General features: G+C 43.4%; 1 pseudogene; it reads right to left on the bottom strand.

Annotated features, from left to right (window-relative positions):
• The window catches only part of LOC110300738 (uncharacterized), a 63,826-nt pseudogene that overhangs the window by 48,026 nt on the left and 3,028 nt on the right, over positions 1-12,772 (bottom strand).

Raw genomic sequence — 12,772 nt, 5'->3', positions numbered from 1 at the left:
CCCACTAGGTTCTTTCATTGTGAGTCACAGGCTCCTGTCTGTCTGGGGGGTGGGGGGGGAGGATCTCTAACACTTCCCTGACACTACAAAATCAGAAACTATCAAAATTAAATCTTGATACCTGTACTTGACTTTATCTAATTTTGCTATTTTTACCCCAGAATGCATTAAAAAAAAAAAAGCAAGACACACGTTTTAAAAATATTAAACTTTACCTGAAAATCTTCCATGTCCTAAATGGTGTATGATCAAAGGAGGCATCTTAAGTCCTAAAAAGATATTTCGATGGTCAAGTTAGAAGACCGTCAACTCCACAGTGAAACTTCCACCAGCAGCAATGCTTCCTTGTAGCCCATGTCCCCACTCATCAACTGTCAATTCCAAGTCTCTCTACAAGCGAAAAGAAAAAACTGTTTAAATCCACGAATTCTCTAGGAAAGATTCAAAGCTCTCAGAGACTGTGGAACAGTGAGTATAAGCTAAGAACCACAGTAGCAATGTACAGTTTTCTAAACTGGGGGTGCACACTTGCCTAGTATTACAAGGTCCCAGATTTAATCCTCAACACCCCAAATGACTTAAGAAACCTTGCACTTTATCTCACTGACTTTAGCTCCCCTTTGCTGCACCCTCTTCCTCCCTTCAGTGCCACATGCCACTAGACAAAGGTGACAGAGAAAAGCCATCTTGCCAAAGCACCATAAGATACCTATTACTTAGAGCCAGCAGAGGTTTTTCCATAACCAACTGATTTACTGATAAGCCCCCTAAGAAATGACAAAATGTCTAAGACTGAAAGGCAGATAATACAGTAAAGCTTGGTATGAAATAAGAACAAACACCACGGAGGAATCCTCTTCCATTGAAATACGCTTCATGAAACGTTGCTTTATTTATTTCATGCTAGAGATTGTTACTCGAGATAGGCCCCTCTGTAAGCCTAGTACCTAGAAGATGGAAGGCTTGTGCTACCTAGTTAGTGGCTGAGTGTTTGTCCAACATGAGAGAAAGCTCTGCATGGGCGGAAGGGGAAGTCTGTGGTATTTTCTTAGTCCATTCACAGTTGCGTGATCACCACAAAAAGAAATTCAGTGACCACTCTCTACCGTTCCCTCTTCTCAGCCTGTCTCCAGGAGTCGTCAATTCTGGACATTTCACATACAGGAAGTGGAAGAGCATGCCCTGTTTTGGTGAGGCTGACTTCTTCCACTCAGCACACTTAGGACTGTCCACACTGTAGAACACAGCACCCTTAACTTTTTATGGCTAAGGGCAATACCACTGCTCAGGTGCACCATTTTGCACTCACCAAGTGACAGCATTTGGCTGCTTCCACTTTTTGAATTATTGCGAATAAAGTTGTTATGAATCCTTGTTTACAAGGCTTGTATGAACCTGTTTTTTTTTTCTTTTCTTCCTCCTTTCCTTCTTCCTCCTTTCCTTCTCCCTCCTTCTCCTCTTCTGTTTGAGACAGGGTCTGTCTGCATAGCCCTGGCTGTATTGGCACTCACGGAGACCACCTGCCTGCCCCTCCCCCATGCATATACAGCCTTGCCCAGCCCAATGTGCTTGAATATATTCTTAGGAACTGAATTACTCTTACGGTAACTCAATCATAAAAGAACTGGACGATGGGACTAGAGAGATGGCCCCACAGTTCAAAGCAACTGCTCTTCTCCCAGAGGACCCGAGTTCCATTCCCAAGCACCCATGTAGGCTACCTCACAACTGTCTATAATTCCAGATCCAGGGATTCCTATGTCCCCTTCTGGCCTCTGAGAGTACTACACATACATGCCACACACACTCAGAGACATATCTACATACACATTAATACATTTTTAAAAGAATAACTGAATGTTTGTTCTTGAGAAACTGCCAGGCTGTTTTCCAGAGGCAGCTCCATTTTACCTCTCAGCAGTGATGTGAGAGCGACTCGACTGTCCCATACACTTGTTACTGTCATTCCATCATTCTATCAGAAAAGGTATGCTTGTGCTCTTTAAAAGTCCGTATGCACCCTCACAGACACAGTATTAGGATGCAGGGCCTTTGGGAGGGGAGCAGATGATGTTTAGGGTTAGTGTTTATGGTGGTTGGTCTTGGCTGTCTTCTTTTTTATTATTATTATTAGATATTTTCTTTATTTACATTTCAAATGTTATCCCCTTTCCTAGTTTCTCCTCTGAAAATCCCCTATTTCCTCCCCTCAACTCCCACCTGCTCCCCAACCCACCTACTCCTGCTTCCTGGCCCTGGCATTCCCCTATACTGGGGCATAGAACCTTCACAGGCCCAATGGCCTCTCTTCCCATTGATGACCAACTAGGACATCCTCTGCTACATATGCAGCTAGAGTCATGAGTCCCACCATGTGTTTTCTTTGATTAGTGGTTTAGTCCCAGAGAGCTCTGGGGGTACTGGTTAGTTCATATTGTTGTTCCTCCTATGGGCCTGCAAACCCCTTCAGCGCCTTGGGTCCTTTCTCTAGCTCCTTCACTGGGCACCCTGTGCTTCGTCCAACAGATAGCTGTGAGCATCCACTTCTGTATTTGTCAGGCACTGGCAGGGCCTTGGTTGTCTTCTTGATGGAAGTCGGATCACCATGGAAACAAGCCACTGGGCATGTCAATAAGGAAGTTTCTAGATTAGATTAAGGGACATGGTTAGAGCCACTCTGAACGAGGGCAGAGCAACACTATTGGTTGGAGTCCTGAAATGAATTAAAAAGGATTTATTTATTTTTAATTTATTGTCTATGAGTGATTACCTGCATGTATGCAAATGTACCAAACACAGGTAATGCCTGTAGAAGACAGAGCAGTGCCCCTAGAGCTGGAATTACAGACAGTTGTGAGCCCCCATGGGTGTGCTAGAAACCAAACCTGGGGACACATCTTCTGACCCCTTCAGGCATTGCATGCATGTGGTGCATTTACATACATGCAGGTAAAACACTCAAATACATAAAATAAAACAGTCTAATAGCATTCAGTGAGGCAAGCAGCACCTGACACTTAAATATTAAGCTGAACTGACAATGTACTTTATGGGAGTAAAATATGTCGCTATACAAGCCTAAATCCAAGGCAACCTGGAACTCAGTTAATCTGACTTGACTTTCCCTTGTCTGTGGAATACTGTAGGGCAACCTGACAGCTCTGAGGAAAAAACATCTCTAGGTGCTTTTTGGGAAAGTAGCTCTGAGCTCTCCTGATCTCAAAGGCCTTAGATAAGGCCTGACACACTCAGCAACTCCCTCTGCCCTTAAATACACCAAACTATAAAATAGAGCTTCTCCCTTTTCCACACAGAAGAAATCCACAGAGCCTGTGCATCTCTCTGTGTTCAGTCACTCCTCTAGGAATCCTAGGCTCTACCCGCTGCGGCACTGGCCCTGGCAATACCCAAATAGCTTTTTGGAGCATGAGCACAAAGGCAAGCCAGGAAGATCAGGGAATGCTTTCCTAGCAAAGGGGACCCCTGAGCTGAAGTTTTAGCAATAATCTCCAAATTGGTGAAAGAACCTAAATAGGAACAGCAGCAGAGTTCATGTGCATGGAATTCTGTGACAACAATCAGCTCAACTCTGGTCCTCTGTGTCCATCACTGTTCTTCCTAAACTGATACAATCTAACAGGCTCAGACCAAACTGACACAATCTAACAGGCTCAGACCAAACTGACACAATCTAACAGGCTCAGACACAAACTAACACAATCTAACAGGCTCAGACCAAACTGACACAATCTAACAGGATCAGATACAAACTGACACAATCTAACAAGCTCAGACAGAGTTTGTGATAGCCTTCTTATTTCTTTACACAGTTGCTATACCTCCTGTAACCAAAGGAACATCTCTTTCCTACCCCTTACTACCTAGACTATTTTACCTGGGTATAAAAGTCCAGGGCAAGCAGAGTCTTGACAAAACAAACAAACACTGAAGGCAATCAGAGGTGATGACTTATATCATAATACTAGCATTTAGGTGACTATGGCAAGAAAGACTGGGTATTCAAGACCAACCTGATTTACAAGGGAGATTCTGTCTCAAAAACCAAGGATGGGGATAGCTCAGTGACAGAGAGCCTGCCTAGAATTTTGGGGGAGTTGGGGAGGAAGACAGAAAAGAAAAGGAAAAAACCCTTGGTCTCAATCCCTAGTAGTACAAAAAGAAAAGGGAAAAAAATGACAAGTAAAACATTAGCTAAACTTTTAATCTTTATATTTTAAAAGATATTATTAGGAAAATATCTGAGAATTGTAATTTTGAAAAGAATCTATATTAATACAGTAAGCATAGAGAGCTCCTACAAATTCAATAATAACAATGTTATTTAAATAACATCCAGTTCTTGTTATTGAAATCACATTGTCTGTTAAATATGGTAGTTGGAGGGAGAGGTTAAATATGCTAAAATGGCAGATACTGTTTTACCACACACACACAAATTGTTATAGTTTCCTTCTGTTGCTGACCAAAAGCTTCTTGGGGAGAGAGGGGTCTTCCATGCTTAGGCTTCCAGGTCCTAATCCATCACTGAGGGAAGTCAGATTAGGGACTTGATGAGAGGCAGGAACCATTCAGGAACATTGCTTGATGCACAGGCTCATGCTTAGCTAGCTTTCTTAGCCTAGGACACCTGCCTAGGGAATGGTGCTGCACACAGTGGACTGGGCCTTCCCACATCAATTAAACAAGACAATCCCCCAAGAAAGAAGACCAATATGATAAAGACAATTCTGACTGAGGGTCTTTTCTTTCCCCAAGTCAGTCTAGGCTGTGTCAAAGTGACAGTTAATGCTAGCTAGGACAGCAAGTCGTAAGAGAAACAAACTAAACCCCAATGATAACATACTACTTCAGTCTTGCTAAGATGGCAGTAATAAAGAAGATAAATTATGGGGTGGGCAGTGTTGCTCAATTCCCTAAGCATGCACAAGCCCAAAAAGCATTGATGCGAACACAACACACTCAGGACCCTCATAGATTACTGGTGGAAATATAAACTGGAATAAGAGCTTCGAAAAGGAGTGTGGCAGTTCCTCAAAAAGGCAAACTCGACTTTACCATATGACCTTTAACCTTATGGCCTTAACCTTACCATGTGATTCCACTCTTACTTTGCCAAGAGAAATGAAACAGAGGGCCATTAGTCATAATAGCTACAAGTAAAACAATTTAGATGCCAGGGCTACACAGAGAAACCCTGTCTTGAAAACAGGAAAGGAAACCAAAGTAAAACAAAAAGAAACTAAGTTCTGACAACATGCTGCAGAGTGGCTGAACTGCAGAAACATGCTAAAGCAAGCGCCACCTACAACAAAAATTAATAATGAAATCAGACCTGTAAGTTAGACAAGAAGGCCCAAGGTAGCTGGTTAAGACTTTTTTTTTATTTTTAGCTTTTACTTAAAATATAGTTAAAATACATATTCACTTAATAAGACTTGGGCCATTTAGAAGGCTCAGAGGGTAAAAGAATAGTATGTGATCATCAAGCCCGACAAGATAAGTTCCCTGACGTAGGATGGAAGAGCCAGCCTCTGACATCCACACGTTCATGGGCCCACGAACCTATACACACCAAATAAATAAATGTTTAAAACATAAAACTTTCAGCAGACAAAATCGTAATGATCTTCCTAACCATTCTTTTAAAGTAAAACAGAAAAATACTGTAGCTGTCAGGTTACACACATCTGAAAGACAGAAGTGTCTTTCTACAAAAATCTGGAAACAGGGTCTGGAAACCCCACTGGTCAGTTCACTGTCACCAGGGTTGGCAGAGTGAGGCAAGCAGGAGATTCCTGCAAAGTCTCGACAGAGGGCAGCACTGAGCTAATCCCACTCTCACATTACAGGAAAGCCAGGGCAGATCTTAGCTTCAGCAGCCTACATCACAGCTAAAATACAAAGATTAGAAACAGTTGCTGGTGGAGGGCACTTTCTAGAATCAAAGTGCATCCCAGGCATTATACCATAAAATAAAGTTGAATCGTGCCAGTTTCTCCTTTCTTCAAACAGGATCACACTATGTAGCCCCAGCTGTCCTGAAACACCCTATGTAGACCAGGCTGGCCTTGAACTCATAGATCTGCCTGCTTCAGCTGGGATTGAAGGCCTGAACCACCATGCTCACTAAACACTCTTTAATTATTAAAATACCTCTTTCGGACAGAAACCTCAGAATCAACCTCTGACCCCAAGGCTGGCCAACTACTAAGCCTCAGGCATCCCCAATCAAGGCTGAGAGAAAAGATAACGAGGAAAGCAAATTCTATCTACCCTGCCCTGCTTTACTGGGGAGAAATTCACAGACTATTAAACATAGCTCTGCAGTATACCTTATATGGAAGAAGGTCCCAGGTTCCATCTCAGCACCACAAAAAAAAAATTCAAACATCAGACAATCGGAATAATATCACATCATCACAGAAGTACAATTACAGCGACAGTAACACACACACACACCACCACCACCACCACCAACAACAACACAATGATCTGGTGTGCTCTGAACCTATACTGGTCTCTTAAAAACCATCAAAATATCAGGCAGAGAGCATGCTGACTATCTCAAAGCACTTTTTTTTTCTTTTTACATTTACTTATTGGGGTTGGAATGTGCTCCCATGCCACAGCACTGGTATGGAGGTCAGAGAACAACTTGAAGTTCCCTCCTTCCATCGTGTCCTGGGGACTGACTGACTTATCTGCTGTGCCAGCTTCACAGCCCCATCCCTGCCCATTTCAAAGGTGAGAAAACAGGCACAGAGGGGGTGTGATTTGCCCCAGGCCCCCTTTTCTTCTTCCTTTTTCCCCTTCCTCAGCCTTTCCTCTCCATTATCTTCCTCCCTCTATCTCTAGCTTTGTCTTTTTTTTTCTTTTCTTTTCTGCAATCCAATTCCCTCTCTCACTCTTTAGAGCCACATTCAATTTTTGTGTACTGCACACAGCTGTTCAGAATGTTGAGTGTATGGCAGAAAAGACAGAATTTCGGCACCCAAAAGCTTCAGTTCTATTAAAAGAGATGGCAATGGGGGCATCGTGGTGTGTGCCTTTATCCTAGCACTCAAGAGGTGGAGGCAGGCTGGATCTCTGCGTTAAAGGCCAGACTGGTCTACACAGTGATTCTAGACCAGCTAGGACTGGCTACAAAGTGAGACTTCATCTCAAAAAACAATGACACTTATCCAAAGACCACCACCCACAGTTGTGACACACGGGACACACTGCCTATAAAGGGACGCATGCATGTACTTGCGCACGCGCGCACACACACACAGGCAAATACACACAGACATGCACATAGGCACACACACACACAAGCCAAGTTTTTCATCTCTGTGAGGATGCTCACTGGCCTCACTATGGAGGAATGAAGCCAACATGCATGGGAATAAAGGTTTTGCCTGCTTATTTTCTCCTTTGGGGGAGTGGGGACAGGTTGCTAGGGTTTGTTTTGTTTTGTTTTCCCTTAGTGATATTGATGAATCTGTGATCAATTTACTTCTGAAGACTGGCTGTTGCGTGAACTATTGTAAGCATCTATTAATATCCTGTCTGGAAAGCATAAATGTAAGAAAAAGTTTACATAAGACAATTATTTCCACCATTACCACCTCTACCTTTAGTAAAAAGGATTAAATCCAAGTTCTTGCACAACCTTGTAAGCTTTTTACCCAGCAAACTAGTAAGCTGCCCCACACTGACACTCCAGTAAGTACTGCCTGCCAATAAAACTACTGGTTTGCCGGGTGTGGTGGCACACGCCTTTAATCCCAGCACTCGGGAGGCAGAGGCAGGCGAATCTCTGAGTTCGAGGCCAGCCTGGTCTACAGAGTGAGTTCCAGGACAGCCAGGGCTACACAAAGAAACCCTGTCTCATAAAACCAAAAATCAAAAAAAAAAAAAAAACAAAACAAAAACCAAACCCAAAAACAAAAGAACAAAAAAACAACAACAAGAAAGCCCTACTGGTTTGCCAAGTTGAACTTTGGTGGAATCATTAATGTGGTCTGTCATTGACTATAACTGGGACACTCAGCTCTAATCTCTACAGTGTGGTACGTGAGCAGGGGACCAAGGGAACAAGGGCCTAGGTGGACAAAATAGAAGCAGAAATGACAAGTTAGAGGTTTGATTCAGAATTGTGAGTGAAAACTACTTACTTTGCATGAATATGATTTATTTTGCATGACGACTTAGCTGTGCCAAGGATTAGTGGATCAAACACTGGTCCTGATGATTCTAAGAACCTCTTTTTGTAAATCAGTAGATTTCAAATAAAGCAAATTGCCTGCCATAATATAGGTAGGCCTCGTGACCACTGACACCCCCACACCCCCCAAAAAGGGAAGCTTAAAAGGCTTTCTCATCTGAACTGCAACAAGATTGGCTTCTCTGTGGGTCTACTGCCTGAGAGCTACCCTGATGACACATGAGCCTCCATAAACAACATATAAACGGTTTCTTTTTACACACACACACACACACACAATTTGTTGCATTCTTTGGAGAGCCCTGACAAATGCAATTCATTGACATCCTTGTTTATAATTGTGAACTATTTTTAGGAAATTACTGCCTATCACTTGGGGACTCATAAAATATCTACTTGAGCACAAGTGGGAAGATATCCATGCCTTATTAAAAATGAAGGGAGCAGTGTATACTCAAGTAGTAAACTGTGACTCCATTCATGATTCTTTTTTTTTGGGGGGGGGGAGGGGTTGGGGGTTTTTCGAGACAGGGTTTCTCTGTATAGCCCTGGCTGTCCTGGAACTCACTTTGTAGACCAGGCTGGCCTCGAACTCAGAAATCTGCCTGCCTCTGCCTCCCGAGTGCTGGGATTAAAGGCGTGTGCCACCATGCCCGGCTCCATTCATGATTCTTAAGAGGAAGAAAGAAAGAACAGCCAGGCATGGTGGCCCATGTATATAACCCCAACCAGGGACATCACCAGTTCAAACCACACAGGGCTACACAGTGAGTGCCAGGACAGCCTGGAGTATTGTCACAAAAAAAACAAAGGGGGTGGGCGTGGGGAACAGGATTAGGGATGAGTTTAGCTGGAAGAGCACTGGCTTGGCATGCACATACAGAGCACAGTCCTCTGCAGTACATAAACTGGCTGTGGGGGTGCAGACCTGTAATCCCAGCACTCTGGAGAGGCCTGGAGAATCAGGACCTCAAGTCCATGCTCAGCTATGCAGCAATTTTGAGGTCAGCCTGGGAAACATGACATCTAGCCTCAAAGTAATAATTATAATGAGGAGGAGGATAAAATAAAAAAAGAAAGAAGCAGCCAGGCAGTGTAGGGGAATGTTTTTCTGCACAGCATATTCCAATGCTGATTTCTGTACCTGCAGTGTAGAGTTTGGCATTGTCATTATTATGAAGCATTTCCTCACTCAGTATTTTGTAAAAGATTGTTCTCCACTAATGATTGGCTAATAAAGAGCTGATTGATACAGCTGGGTGGAGAGTTAAGACAGGACTTCTGATATCAGTATGTGGGGGGCTGGGGGGCTCCCAGGTAGAGAGTCCTTCCTGGTTAAGAGCACCTACTATTCTTGCAGAGGACCCAGGTTCAATTCCCAGCACCTACTTAATACAAGCCTCACAAGTCTCTGTAACCCTAGTTTCAGAGAATATCCTCTTCTAATCTCTCCAGGTACACATATGGTGTGTGTGTGTGTGTGTGTGTGTGTGTGTGCAGGCAAAATACCCATGCACACACAATGTGATTCATAACAGTAATAATTGATCCTGGAACTATGGTCCCAGGGTGGATACTGAGCACATGACATCCCTCCCATTTCCCCATCAAACTCCTGAGCTTCTTTAACCTTCCCATGCTGTAGTGTAAGGAAGAACTAAGCAAGGCCAGCAAACCCACCTGGATTCAGGGGCTCATAAGTGACAGGAAAGTCACCAACAATCAAAGAGGACAGAAGCGGGCTGCACTCATCAGATTAGCAACTTCCTGTCCCTCCCTCAGCCACTTCCCCAGGAGGTTTCGATTGCCTTTGAGAAGTGAGCCTCAGGAGGTGTTTGACAGTCCCAGCAAGTGTCCAACCCCCTCTTCCCTGGCAGCAGCAGCTCTGGCTGAACTTAAGCTACACTTTCCTTTTGTAAACTGAGGAAGTTATCAAATATTTATTATGCCATATCCCTGAGCTCTTTTATTGTGGCAGATATACATAAAAATATAGAACTCTCACCATCCTAGGTCTTAATTTTTTTAATTAAATCAATTTTAAATTTAATTTTTCTCTTGAGCTTTGACCTAGCAGAGCTCCTCCTGTCTCTGCCCAACTACTCTGTTTGGTTTTAAGACAAGGTCTTAAACCAGGTGTGGTGAAGCAGGCCTTTAATTCCAGCACTCCAGAGACAGAGGCAGAGGGATCTCTGTGAGTTCAAGGCCATCATGGTTTACATAGTGGACTCTAGGACAGCCAGGCCTAGATAGAGCAGCAGCGTTTCTCAACATGTGGGTCACGACCTCTTTGGAGTCCCAGGTGAGATATCCTTCCTATCAGATATTTACATTGTAATTCATAATGTAAGGAACTGAAAATCACTGAAGGAAGACCCCAGACTCAGACTGCATGCAAAGACAAAGAGCATTTGTTCTGCAGAAACAACCAGCATGTGGGGGTCAACCATTCTATAAAACGGCGACCCCAGACAAAGGCATGCAGGCCTTCTTATAGGGAATGGGGGGAGGGAGACTCTAGAAGGATTAGGTAATCTAAAATCTCATTGGTTGGTGCTGGGGGGGGGGGGGTCACAGGTGGTCAGTGGTCTGTATTTCTGTCATGAACATTCAGCCATATGATAAAATAGGGCTACCCAGCACAGATGGCCTATTCTGGGTATTTCCCCATTTTTTTGTGGCAATCCCAAGCCTGTTCTTCGGAAGGGGGTTTTATGATCTTGTTCTGGGTTCTATGGTCTGTTCCTAGAGCTGCTGTCTTATGACTTAGTTTCTAGGGCTTATGGTTTATTCCTGAAGCTGGTGCCCTACAGCCTTTTTTTTTTTTTTTTTAAATCAGGCCTGGTCTTTAAATGTAGACAAATGGCATTTATATTGTCCTTTCAATATAGTAGCAAAATTACAGATATGAAGTAGCAATGAGAATAATTTCATGGTTGGGGGTCGCCACAACATGAGGAACTGTGTTAAAGGGTCACAGCCTTGAAGGTGATAAACACGGATATAGGAAGACACTTTCTCAAAAACAAACATCGACAAGAGCTTACTATTGCAAAGAGAAACTCCTGGAGAGAAACTGTGTTTGTGAATGAAAACTGAAAGGATTCTGTGTCTGCAGCCTGGTTGGAGTTTCAGTCTCTGGAGAGTTTGGAATGTTACAGGTCCTGAGGTTAATAACTGCCTTGGGCTAAATTCTGGACCTCCTTGTCCACCTCTGTGTCAGAACTAACATCTTGTGACAATAGATTAAAAACCTTTTAGAATCTATTAACCTAGCAGATAACTAGTTTCTACCAACCTGAAACCTCAGAATGGGATTTGAGAGCATCTAAAGCCTATAGAAAAATTTACCCCATCTCAAGGTACCCACTGTTACCCCATCTCACCACACTCACTACCCCTCTGATGTACACCACCAATGGATGTTAAACTTGCCTTGATTTATGACTTTCTTTGTTCTGTAAAACTATAATAATTTTGTGGACCTGCTTCCACATAGAAGTAACCTAAATCTGTATTCCTGGACTCTGGCCACTAATAATAGTTCCAAAAGAGAGCTGTACTTTTGACTCTATATAGTCCAGGCTGGTCTCCAACTTGTGTTTCTTCTGGCTTAGCCCCCATGTGCTGGGTTTTCAGTCAAGAGCCAATCCACTCAGGTTTGGGGTTTTCTTTGTTTTTGTTTTTGAAACTGGGTTTCTGTGTATTTTTGGCTGTCTTAGAACTCACACTGTAGACCAGGCTGGCCTTGAACTCACAGAGATCTGTCTGCTTCTGCATCTGTTTCTCCCTCCTAAGTCCCTGGGATTAAAGGCCTATATCACCACTGTCCAGCAAAAAGCTTTTTATAAACCAGGAATGGTGGTGCAGGCCTTTAATCCCAGCACTACTCAGGAAGCTTGACAAGTGGAGCTGTAAATTTGAAACCAACATGTTCTACACAGCTAGATACTACATCTTTTTATTGATCTTTTATTTCACCATCCTAAATTATTTGCTTATTCTAATTATTTATTGGTGTGCTTATCATTTTACATCCAGGGTTACATCAGCTACATTTTACTTCTTGCTTTCTGACCTAATTCCTTTCCTTCTTTTCTTCCTTTTTCTTTCTTTTCTCCTTCCTCCTTCCTTCCTTCCTTTCTTCTTCTCCTCTCCTTCCTCTTCCTTCTCTTTCTTTTCTTCCTCTTCTTCCTCCTCCTCTTCCTCTTCTTTCATCTTCCTCCTTCTTTCTTCTTTTTCTTTCTTCTTCTCCTCATGCTCCTCCTCCCCCTCTTCCTCTTCTTTCTTTCTTCTTCCTCCTCTTCTCCTCCTCCTCCTCCTCTTATTCTCCTCTTCCTCCCTCCTCTTCTTCCCTCCTCTTCCTCCCTCTTCTTCCTCCCTCCTCCTCCTCCTTCTCCTCCTCCTCCTCCTTCCCCTTCATCTAACTGCCCCAACTTGCACCTCCAGCACAAAGTCGAACAAAAATGCTGAGAGTGGGGACTGGAGAGATGGCTTAGTGATTAAAGCCCTGGCTGCTTAAGGATGGGGCTGTGCTAGCCC

Source organism: Mus caroli, unplaced genomic scaffold (genome assembly GCF_978045245.1).
Source record: "Mus caroli unplaced genomic scaffold, Mus_caroli_1 scaffold_10, whole genome shotgun sequence".
Lineage (NCBI taxonomy): Eukaryota > Metazoa > Chordata > Mammalia > Rodentia > Muridae > Mus > Mus caroli.
The sequence above is the reverse complement of the archived record's forward strand: the minus strand, read 5'-3'. Positions and strand labels throughout refer to the sequence as shown.